Source organism: Pinus tabuliformis, chromosome 9, assembly GCF_031772625.1.
Source record: "Pinus tabuliformis cultivar Carrire ecotype Pingquan chromosome 9, CPIR1, whole genome shotgun sequence".
Taxonomy (NCBI): domain Eukaryota; kingdom Viridiplantae; phylum Streptophyta; class Pinopsida; order Pinales; family Pinaceae; genus Pinus; species Pinus tabuliformis.
This window is the reverse complement of record NC_142307.1, coordinates 644,184,129-644,197,427: the sequence shown is the minus strand read 5'-3', so window position 1 is coordinate 644,197,427 and position 13,299 is coordinate 644,184,129.

Here is a 13,299-nt window from a genome sequence, read left to right as displayed (position 1 = left end):
AAACCGCTGCATCACCTCGATCAAAGCTCTTCACCTGGTGCATCCTGCGGAATAAAATCCCCACCGGAGAACAACTCATGAAAAGGGCACAGTATGGCCCCACCTGGTGCGTTCTTTGCAGAGAAGCCTCAGAGTCAACAGAACACATTTTCCTGAGATGTCGGGCGACTCTGAACCTGTGGAAAAATCTCAAGACCTTCACGCATTACTCGGGTGAATGGAATGGTACAGACCTCTTAAACGCATGGACTGAATGGGATAAGAGAAACAAGGGTTCAAAGAATATCAATCTTCCCATCATCGTTAACTGGTCTATATGGAAATCCAGAAATCGGTTAATTTTTGAAGACAAGCCGATTCACTGGCCTCTGATGGAGGCTGGTATCATCACTGCCCTGAGTGAGCTACCAGACCCGCCCCCTCCTAAATCTCGACATCCCACCCCTCCTCCTCTCATCGATCAAAGCATCCCTTGGGCCTATTTCGACGGAGCAGCAAACTCGCAGAGCTGTGGGGGCGGCATCATTATCCATTTATCCGAGCATCACCTTTACAAAATCAAGGCCGGACTGGGAGCTGGAACCAACAACTTCGCAGAACTCATCACACTGCGTCATTTACTCCATTTTGCACTGAGTCACCACTGCACTAGTATCAACATATTCGGGGATTCTCAGATCATCATAAATTGGATCAATGGCACATCCACATGTCACATTCACACACTCAGTATTATATTGAATGAAGTTCTCGAACTCAAAGCAGCTTTTAACAATATCACTGTTTCACACATCTACAGGGAACATAACAAAGGCGCTGATAAATTATCCAAGGAGGCAGCGATGATGGACAAAGGCATGTGGGAGATCTCAGAGATCAAAGATCAACAGGAACAAAAATTTTACCATCGTCCTTACATAGACCCGGAATATCCAACCACGGGTCACCAAACAGCCTAAAGGGAACGTGCATGTACATGACAGCAGTATATATATTGCCATTTTTGTAATTTTTTGTTTATTTCCAGCTAGATAGATGCCGAAAAGGCACATTGTAAATAGCAACATACTGAATACCCTGCGAGGTAAATACATACAGCAATCCAAACTGATAAATTTTGGAAAAGAACAGATACAACAGTTTGACTATGGCATATGCTTCATGCATCTACATATGTAAATTTTCATATTAATGAAATTTACGGATTTTTCCAGTGGAAAAAAAATATATATAACAAATATATTTTGGAAAATAAGTTTTTACAAAGACAAATATATATATATATATATATATATATATATATATATATATATATATCAAATATATTTCTGAAAATAAGTTTTTGTTTTTTAAATTGGTGGGATTAATCTATGATTTGAGAAATTATAATTTAGGAGTATTTAGTTTTCAATATCAACTAGGGATCGAACTCAGTTTGGACCACACAAACCCATACTTATGACTAGATTTATGTCTACAAGGTTTTGAATCAATAACTTTTTCACTATGGGATGCCTTAATACAAAACCTTATTACCGATTGATTTATGCCTTGTGGGCGTTTAAGGTAAGTTATTTTAAAAAATCTAATTTTATAAATATTTGAGATTAAAATTTAATAAGAAGAAAAAGTTAAAGGAGATATATCCATGAGAAAAACATTGCGAAGAGGGTGGAAAGCTTTCATCTCATTGCAAAAGATATATAAGATATTATATGTTTGGAATTTGCAAACGTAGCATTCCATCCTTCAAATGCATGTGACATCAATACTTTAGGGATGTGAAGTGTGGGAACCAAGTATATCCTAAAACATATGGAATCAAGTGACGTGAGTGCAAAATCTTACTAGAAGTTGTGTAGGAGTAAAAACACCATCACTTAGAGACATTAATTGAAACATGAATAAATGCAACTGAAGGTATTGAACAAATTGATTATGTACATATTGAAAATGATAACAATGGATAACAACAAGATTAAGTTACAATTCATGAATATGAGTTAAAAAGGAAGAAGAAAACATGGACTTGACAGTGCACAAAATGATTTAAAAAGTGGTATATAGAAGAATAGTGCTAAATTGGGAAAAAGAAAAGAGGGCATTAAAATGTCATGCATAAGCATATTAGAAGGAGGAGGAAATGGAGAAAACAAGCAAAATTATAAAATAATATTACATAAACAACTTCAATAAAGAAAATTAGATAAAAGTGAAGTTACTTGAAGCTTAATATCTTATGAAGTGAGAAACAAGTAATAGTATGAAGAAGGACCAACTCACACTGTATGAAATAGAAAGATGATAATAACACAAGAAGTTGTGGGAAAAAATGTTAAGCCAAGTATGTGGAAAGGAGGGGACAGAAACTAAACAAAAAATTTCACTATGCAAAATAGGGTGAGGTCGAATTTGTATATCAGAGATAAGAATCAACATTTCAATAGGATCTTGTAGAAGTTATATAAATAGGAAGATGTAGAAACTACATATCATGGATTAGAAATCAACATTTCAATAGGGTCATGTAATAGATACACTGAAATATATCTTGTAAAAGGAACACAAAAATTGACAAAGAAAATGATGTAAATAAAAAGGTCAATGAGAATAAAGTCAAGGAGGCAACTAGTCCTTGATGTGGAATGAAAGGACCCAAATCAAGTTTGTTTTTTTTCTTGTTTTTTAAGTTGGTCAGTTTATATTAAGATAAAATTAGAGTACATCGTCTACATGTCTTCTTGTAGTTATTGGTCTGCAGCTTGGGAACTAGACCAATAATACAACATTAACTATTATGGAAATCCAAGACAGAAACACCATATTATAAAGCCTATGAAAAAACAAAAATAGCTTATTTGCAGTTCCAAATAACCTACATATGGAGATTTTCTAAATTGAAACTATAGAACCAAATAGCAATAAAAATAAGCAAACAAATGAAATCCTTGAGACTGCATTGGTTAAGTGGTGGGGGAGTCCACTTGGGTGGTCTCAAGTGGACCAACTTCCTCCTTAGAATTAGTGAACTCGATATTCGCTAGGCATTTAGCCAACACATTGATTTTGTTATCTATCTTTCCAATTTGTCATTGTGCTTCATCTATTGGCAATATGATCTTTTGTTGTTCCTCTTAATGCTCTATTAAAAAATTTCCCATGACCGTTTTAATTTGCCAATGGATATCCATAGCTTGCGAATGCCTAGTCTATCTAGTTCTAGTGTATCCTATGTCTAGTACCCATGAACCAACTTGGTCTATAACATCTTCATAAAAAAATGTACCTTCTCCTTACCCTCAACTCCTCTTCGGCTGCTTCAATTTCTATCTGAATGTAGGGAGGAGTGGTGTTGTATTACTTGTTGGTTGCTTTCTCAAATGCAGGTCGAGTGATTATTCCTAAGAGAAAGCTTAGGAGAGTCATGCATGTTGAGCCAAGAGAGAATTGCTCCATCACTAAAAGAAATTTCTATGGCCTAATACAGAGACACAACTGACACTAGGTCTAGATTACTGGGACAAGGTGACACATAGAGGATAGATAAATCCATTGATAGGTAAAACACTAGTTATTAAAGAGTAAGACTAGACCAACTACCATCCAAATAAAAAACAAGAGAGTTACAATGCTTAGAATAAAGACACAAGATATTTGAATGTAGGTGGTTGAGCCTAAGAACAATCACATAAAAGCAATAATCCATCACCACTCCCTGAAACCTCGTGGAAATCCTTAGAATTTGCCAATCTTTGTCACCCCAATCCTAATTAAAAATGCATATCTCTCCCACCTAATAAAGTGTTTATGTGGGATAAGTCGTTGCACTACAAACAAAGAAATGTTGAAAAGAAGGACAAAGACAAGGTAAGGCTTACTATCAACATCAAGAATGTAGCCAACCAAGGAAATCCAAAGCTTGGCTCCCTACAAAATGGATCCCTCTAATCTGAAAATATCTCTAAAGAGATTCTAAATTTTGGTATTATGCCTCATCTCATCGTCCATATTTTTTTGTGCGATGGCATTCCCATGTGAAATTATAAATCCAGTTGTTGTTACCTGCGTTGGAGATGAGTTTGCCTTCATTCCCGGTTCAACCACCGCTAGGGCTGGCCATATAACTACCATGATTATTAGAGCCTCCCACAAACTATATGCATTCTCCTTGTATCGAATTCATTATTGGATCTCAACATCAGATAGACTTTCAATGCCTTGCATTCCCGTTGCCCTATGTCCACACATCACACTACTTATCACCTAAATGTCAATTAGAATGGAGGGAACACCCAAATCAAATTAACCACACCAAATCCACAATTTAAATTAGACCAATACACTCAAATTGCAAATGTTACTAACCTAGATCCATCTTAACTTTGGATTTACCAAATACTGAGAGAGATCAAATATCTTTTCACTCTAAAAGAGGTTTGCACCTCAAGGGATTTGATCCCTCTTGACTCTTGGTAGATCCAGAGTTAAGATGGATCTAGGCTAGTTTACTTATGAATTATAATTAATAATAATAGTAATTATTGAATTTAGGCTTATGTGATCCATATCATGAAAAGTAAGAAAACTTTGGGTAAAATATGCGTTTAGATTTGACTAAATAAATAATATTTTAATATAAAGAAATAATTGTTAGAATATAAATGTTAATATTGAATTAAGGAAAATAATTAATGAAAAAGATAATTTTAAAGAAATGAATATCTAAAAATAAAAATAAAATTAATATTTAAGTCAAACCTAAATAATCAAAACAATAAAACAATTAATAAAATCAATATAATAACATAATAATCAAAACAATAAAGCAATTAATAAAATCAATATAATAACATAATAAAATAAAAATAATATTTCGGTCTTGAGGATAAACCACAGACGGTTTTAAGCGCTTCGACAAAACTCAGATGACATGATTTTTACCGAAAGTTTCTTTACTTTTTAAAATAATAATTATTAATTTGTTGATTTAATTCAACCCTTAAATAGACTATATTTCACATAAATACCATGGGTTCAACCTGGACCTAAAAAAACACGAGTAAATTGACTGAGTCAAGTTTTCGTTAACTACTCAACAAAAATTAATAATAGTAATAATAGTGTAAATATATATTATTATTATTTTATTTGAAGTTATTTTTATTTTAATGTAGAGTTATTTTATTATTATTATTATTTTTGTTTACATAATATATTATATAACATGACAATACTCGTTAGAGAGTTAGTATATATAATAATTTATTAATGTAATATTTGAATATAAAATTCAAATTGTAAATTGTATATAGTTATTTATTAATGTAGTATTTGGACATAGGTTAAGCTTTTTGTGTGATAAGAGGGAATCAATTTGAAAAGTCAAACACCTTTCTTTTACCTATAAAAGTTTAAACTATGTAAATAATAATGCTTTTGTCTAACTTATATACAAAATAATCTTTTTCACTGAATCCAACAATAGGAGATATGTTGTATTCGCCTAGTCTAACCAACTGGCAAATTTTCCTTGAAAATCATGAAAATTCCTCTAAGATTTTGATAAAATATGGCTGGGGTTTTTGTAAATTCAAGGTACGGTTGTCAAACTTCAAGATTTTGGGTGCCACACAGGTTTTGATGGTGCCATCATAAAAGATATGATTCAAAACCTGTTACCACAAAATTTTTTGAAATTCACTTTTAACCATATAAATAATTCCTGCGCTTTAGTAGACGCCATTATATTTCGCCCATTTATAATATTAATGAAAATTTATTTTTAGTGTAATAGTAACATCTCATCTTTTAAAATGATTGATTCTCTAAAAATTCTTATTGATATTAAAAATTAACCACAAGTTTATTAAAAATATATTAAAACAAATCAAAAAAATATCAAAGCAAATGGTGTAAATAAAAAGTTCACCCAGGCCCCTAATTTTTGATGTAGAAAGGAACCGAATCAAGTTAACTAAAGTGCATAATTTAGGTTATGCCAGTAAATCTTAAAAATAATTCTAATATTATTTTTTCCAAAAATAAATTACAAAGTGTGTAAATTTTATTATCGTATGTAATTATTTATTAATTTGGTATTTGAATATATGATAAGTGTTTTTAAGAGTAGTTTATGGTGACAAAATTTTTTATTATAAAATAATATAAAATTTGGTATGGTGTTGATGAAATCTGGGTCACAGTGACTAAGTTTCGGAATGGTTTTTGATGATGTTGAATTTATTTTCACCATTAAAAAAATGGTTCAAACACTTTTATGATCAAATTTCTTGAAAACAAATCTTTTGATTTCAATAAAAAATTCACCATCCAAAAAAACTATTATTTTATTAGAGGACACCGAAATTATTTATTAATTTGATAATGCGACATAGGTTAACCTTATGTTAAGTTTCTTTTATGATCATGGAGAATTAATTTTGAAAAGTTAAATAATTTAAAAGTTTAAATTAAACTAATTAAATAAGGAGTTGTCTATAATGCGACTTTTTGGAGATTCCGGTGACGGAATCCGGCGGAAGAAATTGAGGTTAAATCTTGATTTGTTGCAGTTAAAATGGTTTTTTAACTACATATTTGGATTCAGCACCCTGAAAATCCCTGGGACGCTTTCATTGTGCAGAAACTAGCTATCAAACTTGCGATTCCAATAAATTCCTGCCGGATTTCGACCGGAAAAACTGGCCAGAAAAGCTTTCAAAAAGTCGCATTATAGACAACTGCATTAAATAATAATAATTTATTTTAATTATTAAATTAATTTAATGAATATAATAATTTATTAAAGAGATATTTGTTTTTTAAGAAATTTTATTTCATATGATTAATTTAGTGTTTATAAATATTTGGTCTCATATAGATTAATGGTGTTTGATTTTAGACTTTTGTGATCCATATTGATTTTGATAAATTCTTTCGGATTAATCACATCTTGAGTTTTTGGTAACATGAGATGGTAAGATATTAATAACAAAATTTAGCATTTTATTTTTAGGTTCTAAAAATATTAAGAAAAACATTCCAAGGTCACCATAGTTTTGTTGACTTAAGAGGTTGGTAATTTGACAAATATTTTGAAAACTAGATTGAATGTAAGTATAAGATGGGCAATTTAAAAGAAAATGATTTTCTTTTTCAACTCCCTTAGTGTCGTAAATGTGACAAAACCTTTCATCCCATGTTGTTTTGGAAATTGACCAACACCCAATTTCGCTTTGAAACCCGTGAGAATTCATTCTTATTGCGTTGAAAGGCATTTTCGAGCCCAATATGTAAACATTTTGACTTGGTCAAATAAAATAATAATAATAATAAATTGACAATTAAAATAAATTTGAGTTAAAATAGTCAATTTATTGTTGCTGGTTTCTTGGCTCCAAGTTTTGATTAAAAACATGTGTTTTCTCCTTCTTTTTTTGTTCAAATCCACAAATGTAAAACATATAATAACCAAATCCATATATAAAAAAATCCTCTCTCACTAAAGTAGCCTAGATCCATCTTAATTCCGGATCTACGAAGCACCCAGAGGGATCAAATCTATTGAGGTGCAAACTTCTTTTAAAGTGAAAAGAGATTTGATCCCTCTTGGCGCTTACTAGATCTAGAATTAAGATAGATCTAGGTTGGTTTTAACAAAGTTTACTTTCTTTTTAACATTTATATATATATATATATATATATATATACTCGAGACTAAAGTTTATCACCTCCTTATAATATATTAGTTTCCTTTTTCCTTCCAACTCTTAATCACTCCACAATTTCTCCTTAAATTTTGACATAATAATGTTTTGCGAAATGATTTCCTCCTTTATCCTCCAATGGTCTAGCCAAAATTGGGCATCCTTGTGCCATCCTCGTTTGAGTTGAAGTTGGAGCATTTGGCTAAAGTTAAAAGCAATTTTAGGAAACTTATCTTGGCTTCAATATTGTTTAAATTCTTCTTATACATAAGATAGCTACTCATAACCATGCTTTCAATGGGGGAATGACTTGCTTCAATCAAGAGGATAGGATAGGATAGGATGGGATTATTTCGTTTGATCTTTGAGATTGTAGGTTATAAAGTACTTTTGGATTTGTTTTGTATACCTCCACAAATATCTAGAGATATTGCAACCCTATACCTCACATCCATCTAAAATAATAGGAGTGATGAGAGTTTTTTTTTTGGTTCTTTTTTCATATCCAAAGGTTCGTTGACTTACAATTGTTTTCAAACCCATATTAAACTTCCATCCTCCATTTATCCTTTTCTTAATGCTATAATTCCAGTTGAGCTTGTGATGGATATTGATTCCAAGATATATGTTAGAAGGAAATTCTTTCAAGTTGTTGTTGTCATATATGAAAGTATCATATGTGATCTTTCTGGATTTAATTATCACAACTTTAGTTTTGTCGGTATCATATCCATCTTGGAGCAGAAATATTGGAGGATTAGTTTCTAACCAAGATTATAATGGCTCCTCATGAAAAGAATAATAACATTAACATAAAGAAGAAGATTTATGACTATACCAATGAGTGTGGGGCCAATACAACCTACAACTTCCAAACAGTCTTTTACCTTATCAATGTAGATGCCAAAAAGGGTGGGGGATCAGGGATATCCTTGCTTCACTACAATATTCCATTTAATTTCTTTCGACCAACCCTAAATGGCCCTAAACTTGGAAGTAATATTCTCACACAACCTTGTCACAACAACCCTCTATTTAAGAGGAACTATTATCTCTTCCAACCTCTTTCATAGTTTTAATCCTAGGAATGGTGTCAAAATATTTTCTACAGTCAATAGAACAACACAACAAGTCAATTTTATTATTGTGACACCCCTTTACAATGATTAAGAAAGTAATAAGGTGGTCCATATTCGAATGATATCTACTAAACTCAACTTGGAATTTAGATCTTTTACCATGAATTTCTAGCCATAGGTTAATCTTCTTTTCTAAAGTAGTTTTGTACAACTTGGTTAACATGCGGCTAACCATAATGGTCCTATATGAGATTGGGATTCAACTCAGAGAGTCCAGATTATTCTTCTTCACCGCATCGTTAGGTGCAAACTGACAGTACCACAACACATCATCTTTGCAAAGTTTGGAGCTCAACCCTTTTGGCTTGAGACAGTCTTCAGATTGGTTTCATTCTTGCGTCATGTCCAGGGCTTTGCAGACTCGATAAAGAGTAGGGGTCGATATCCTAACTTTGCATATTTCTCTTCTGGGACTATTTCCCATTCTAATCCCTCAGGGCGAGCCAGATGTTGGTTTATAGGAGTTTCAAATCTCTTAGAGTCAGTGGGAATTTAGTTGGATTGTCTCCCTCCTTTCTGATATTCCTTAGATTCTCTTGGTAACCTTTTACCTACTAGACAGAAGCTAAACAAGATCATTAGGGAGAACATCTACAGGCAGTTCGTCCAGGTCACCTGGGTCAATCCTCTGATAAGGTTACACCCAAATATGGCCTTCTATGTTGAGCACTTCCTGGAGTTGAGAGATAGGCTCATTGTTCGACCCCAATATATGTTTCACCACTAGATGCGTGCTCTTCGCATTTCTCTAGGCCAGTTCAGAGTAGGTTCTCTGATCCAGGTGGATATTGATGGCCACCTGCCAAGTCCACCTAGACCCCCACCATTGTTTCTCTCAGCATTTTCAGTTTCCTTTTTCGGTTTCGCAGCGCTGTTCTTTGCTTGCAGCTTCGGCGGGTTGTCTTGGGCTGTCCCGCCTTGGCTTTGTCCTTTGTTTTGTGGTTTAGGGGCACCTTTCCCCTGCTTTGGATTCGCAGATCCAAAGTCTCGCTTCTTTTGTTTAAACTTCTGCTTAACCTTGACGGCATATCGGTATGCTGCGCCGAGCGAGGAGATGTTCAGGAATTGTATTTCTTCCTGGATGTACTTGTGCAGGCAGCCACGATATTTGAGTATCAAATGTTGCTCCGAATCCTTGATACCCAACTTTGTTCGAAGGGTATGGAAAAGATTGGTGAACTCCGGCACGTCTTGGTCCCTTCCCTGCCGCAACGTGGTCCACTTTATGTATTCATCCTCATAGCTTCTGACAGGGTAGTACTGCTCCTTGATGGCATCCCGGAATGAATTCCAGGTGGGTGCGGCTGAAAATAGTGAGCCAGTACTTTCATCCTTCTGCTCGCAGTAGGTTTCCCACCAGTCCTTGACGTGGGGGGCTGCTTTGAGAAGAGCGAAAACAATCTTTTCCCGACTCGAAAATTCATGAACAAAAAAATAACCCTCTAGCAGATTTAACCATTTATCTACGGCATCTGTGTCTATCTGACCCTCGAATATGGGGATTTCAAAATTAACTTGTACCTTAAAGGGTGTGGCATTTCCAGAGTAGCTGCTGGAAGCCGATGCGTCGCTTCTGGGTAGCCGCTGAAGGATTTGGGCAAAGCTATCCATCATCGCGTTCCGTTGTCGCTCGAGGGCTTCTTCGAGCAAGATTTTGATGGGATCTCCTGCCCCCTTGTCTTTCTTCTCATCCGCCATGGGAGGCCATCGGGATTTGCGAGGCTGGTCTTGCAAAGGTTCGACCAGTTCAATCCCTAACTCCTTATATCCCGACCTTGTTGGGGACATGCAAAGAAAAACAGAGAAAAAGCAGACCGCTCTGATACCACTGATCTGGATTTAAACAGGAACGCAACAAATTACAGAGATAACCATATACACAAAGATGCAGCAGAAATAATACTTCATTTCATTAATGGAAAATACTGAAATATGCTTACAACCAGAAATGGAAATAAACCAGCTAGGGTGATGGTAGCTTATCTCTGAGAAGAGATGTGGTGGCTACATGCCTCTGAACTGTGTTACAATGAGGCTCGAAGGCCTATTTATTGTTGAGAAACAATGGAAAAACCTTAACATTCCAAAACCTAACCCTAGGAGATGAAACGCCAAACTGTGGGCCCCGTTTGGGTAAATTGGTACATCAACTTCCCAGGGTCGTAACTTTGGCATACGATCTCCATTTGACGCGTACAATAGCTCGTTAGAAAGATCTATCCGAGAACTACCACTTTGGGAAGGGCAACATTGGTCAATGGACCCATGTTGCCCCCAAATTTCCCAAAAACGTCGTTTAGGGCCTCAAAACGGTTCTAGAAGTTCAGGACCCGAAAAACTGCTAAAAATAGTAAGTTGTGCTACAATTAAGGAAACTGAAAAATGCTGAGAGAAACAATGGTGGGGGTCCAGGTGGACTTGGCAGGTGGCCATCAATATCCACCTGGATCATTCTCATAGAATTCGGGTAGAGATGGACCACCAGGTGGATAGACCAGATAGACTCTGCCAGGTATGTCATTTACAGGAAGTGGAGACCGAGATGCACTTCATTCTTGGATGCCATGTCTACTACGAGATCATAGGAAGGTTTCATTGCTTGTTCAGATATTCTCAGACCCTCGCCGTTTCAGGTATCCCGATCAAAGATGTTTGGCCCTATATATGCAGGAGGCTCTCAGGTTCCGAGCACATATTCTTCAGCCTCCGATTAGACCAGACCCCACACAGAGGATCACGACATTTTACCGGGTACTACCTTCAGACAAGGGGCGCTAAGAGATCGATTGATACCAGTAAGTACCCAGGCTCCATATCAGTGAGGATCCGTGGGACCTCGCCCTGTCACACAATATCTCAACAATGGATCCGTTCCTGGGAGATGGACTAGGTCCTCCAACATTCAGCAGCATGCGAACCCCCCCAGGAAACGATTTAGTGGACAATCTACACTTGCCATAGGCTCTTCATCTCACCAACATACTTTGTTGAGTTTCTTCAATGTTATTCATTCAGCCTCGGATGTTAGGAGAGATGGGTCTGATCCTCAGACCTATTAGCTCCTAAATCTTCTCCGCTAGGGCCAGATGTTGATTTACTTCATGCATTGTATCTTTTATAGGAGTCTGTTTGGTTCTCCCTCTTTGTATATACATCATTGTACTCAATAATCCCTTTGACCTACTTTGTGGTCATTAGTTGGACATAAATATAATTATCTTATCTTATCTTATCCTCACTTTTAAAGATCGACACAATGAGGCTCTACATCTAAGGCATAGGAAAGTCTTGCTTCGCTACCAAATTGAAGAGCTTGTGAATGTGAGGGATGAAGATAGGCCATTTCATTTTATATTTTTTTAGCTTGGTATCCTTTAATATCCTTAACTTTCCCATGAGCGAGTTGCTTAACCCCAAACTCAATGTCTTCCAAAGAAAACATATCATTCTCTACAAGGGCATTCAAAATGGTGCCCATCGCATTAGGGGATTCATAAAGGTTTTTAAGGTAAGAATTTAAGTTATTCAAGGGAATCATATTATTTTTTTTTAATTTTATGATTTAGAAATTTCCTCCAAAACTTCCTAGGATAAAATTTATAAAGGTGCAACAATTGCTCATGCTTTCTATTTATACACAGTATTTTCTTCCTTTTTAATAAGAGCTTTGTATGCATTTATCTGACCAAACTTTAAGGATTCATTAGTAACATCTCTATTCATTTTTTGAGCAATTTTAGAATCATTGTCATACCAATGGTTGGTAGTTCTATTATTTTTTTATATGACACCTAAGAAGAAAACTTGTTAATGGAAGCAGAGAGTGTTCTAAAATTATGATAGAGGTTGTTGATGTTATCCTTATACATTAAGAGTTGTAAATCCCTATCTAAATACTTTACGAAGAGAACAAATTCACTTTTATCGAAAGGCATGTGCCTTTGACTATCTCAATTCTCTTGCATGTGGCTTTTATGTATGGAAAAATCTAGAGTTAAGGTTAAAGGTCTATCATCAAAGTCAAACTCATGTTCATTTAAGAGGTCAAAATTTACATTTTGGGCGGGAAAAAGGATATTGGATATCACATAATCCACAACTGTACTGTCAAGCCCGTGAATATTGGATATCACATAAGTCAACTCATTGGAGTTTGGGCACCTAGTACACCATTGCAAATTATAAGGCCTTGAGAACTACAAAGCTTGACTAACTTGGTACATTCTTGGTCGAGTCATAAGAGTTTCTTTTATATCTACTAGCTAATACAACACTTTCATGTAACAAAAAATGATTAGGGTTGGAATTATTGCTTAGAAGAATAACTTGGTTAGTTGTGGTTCTAACATTGAAGTCTCATAATAAGAGGATATTACTTTCATTCCTTAGACTATGAACATCTTGTTCCAAGGTATTGTAAAGACAAATTTTATCTAGATTGTTTTTCTTATAAA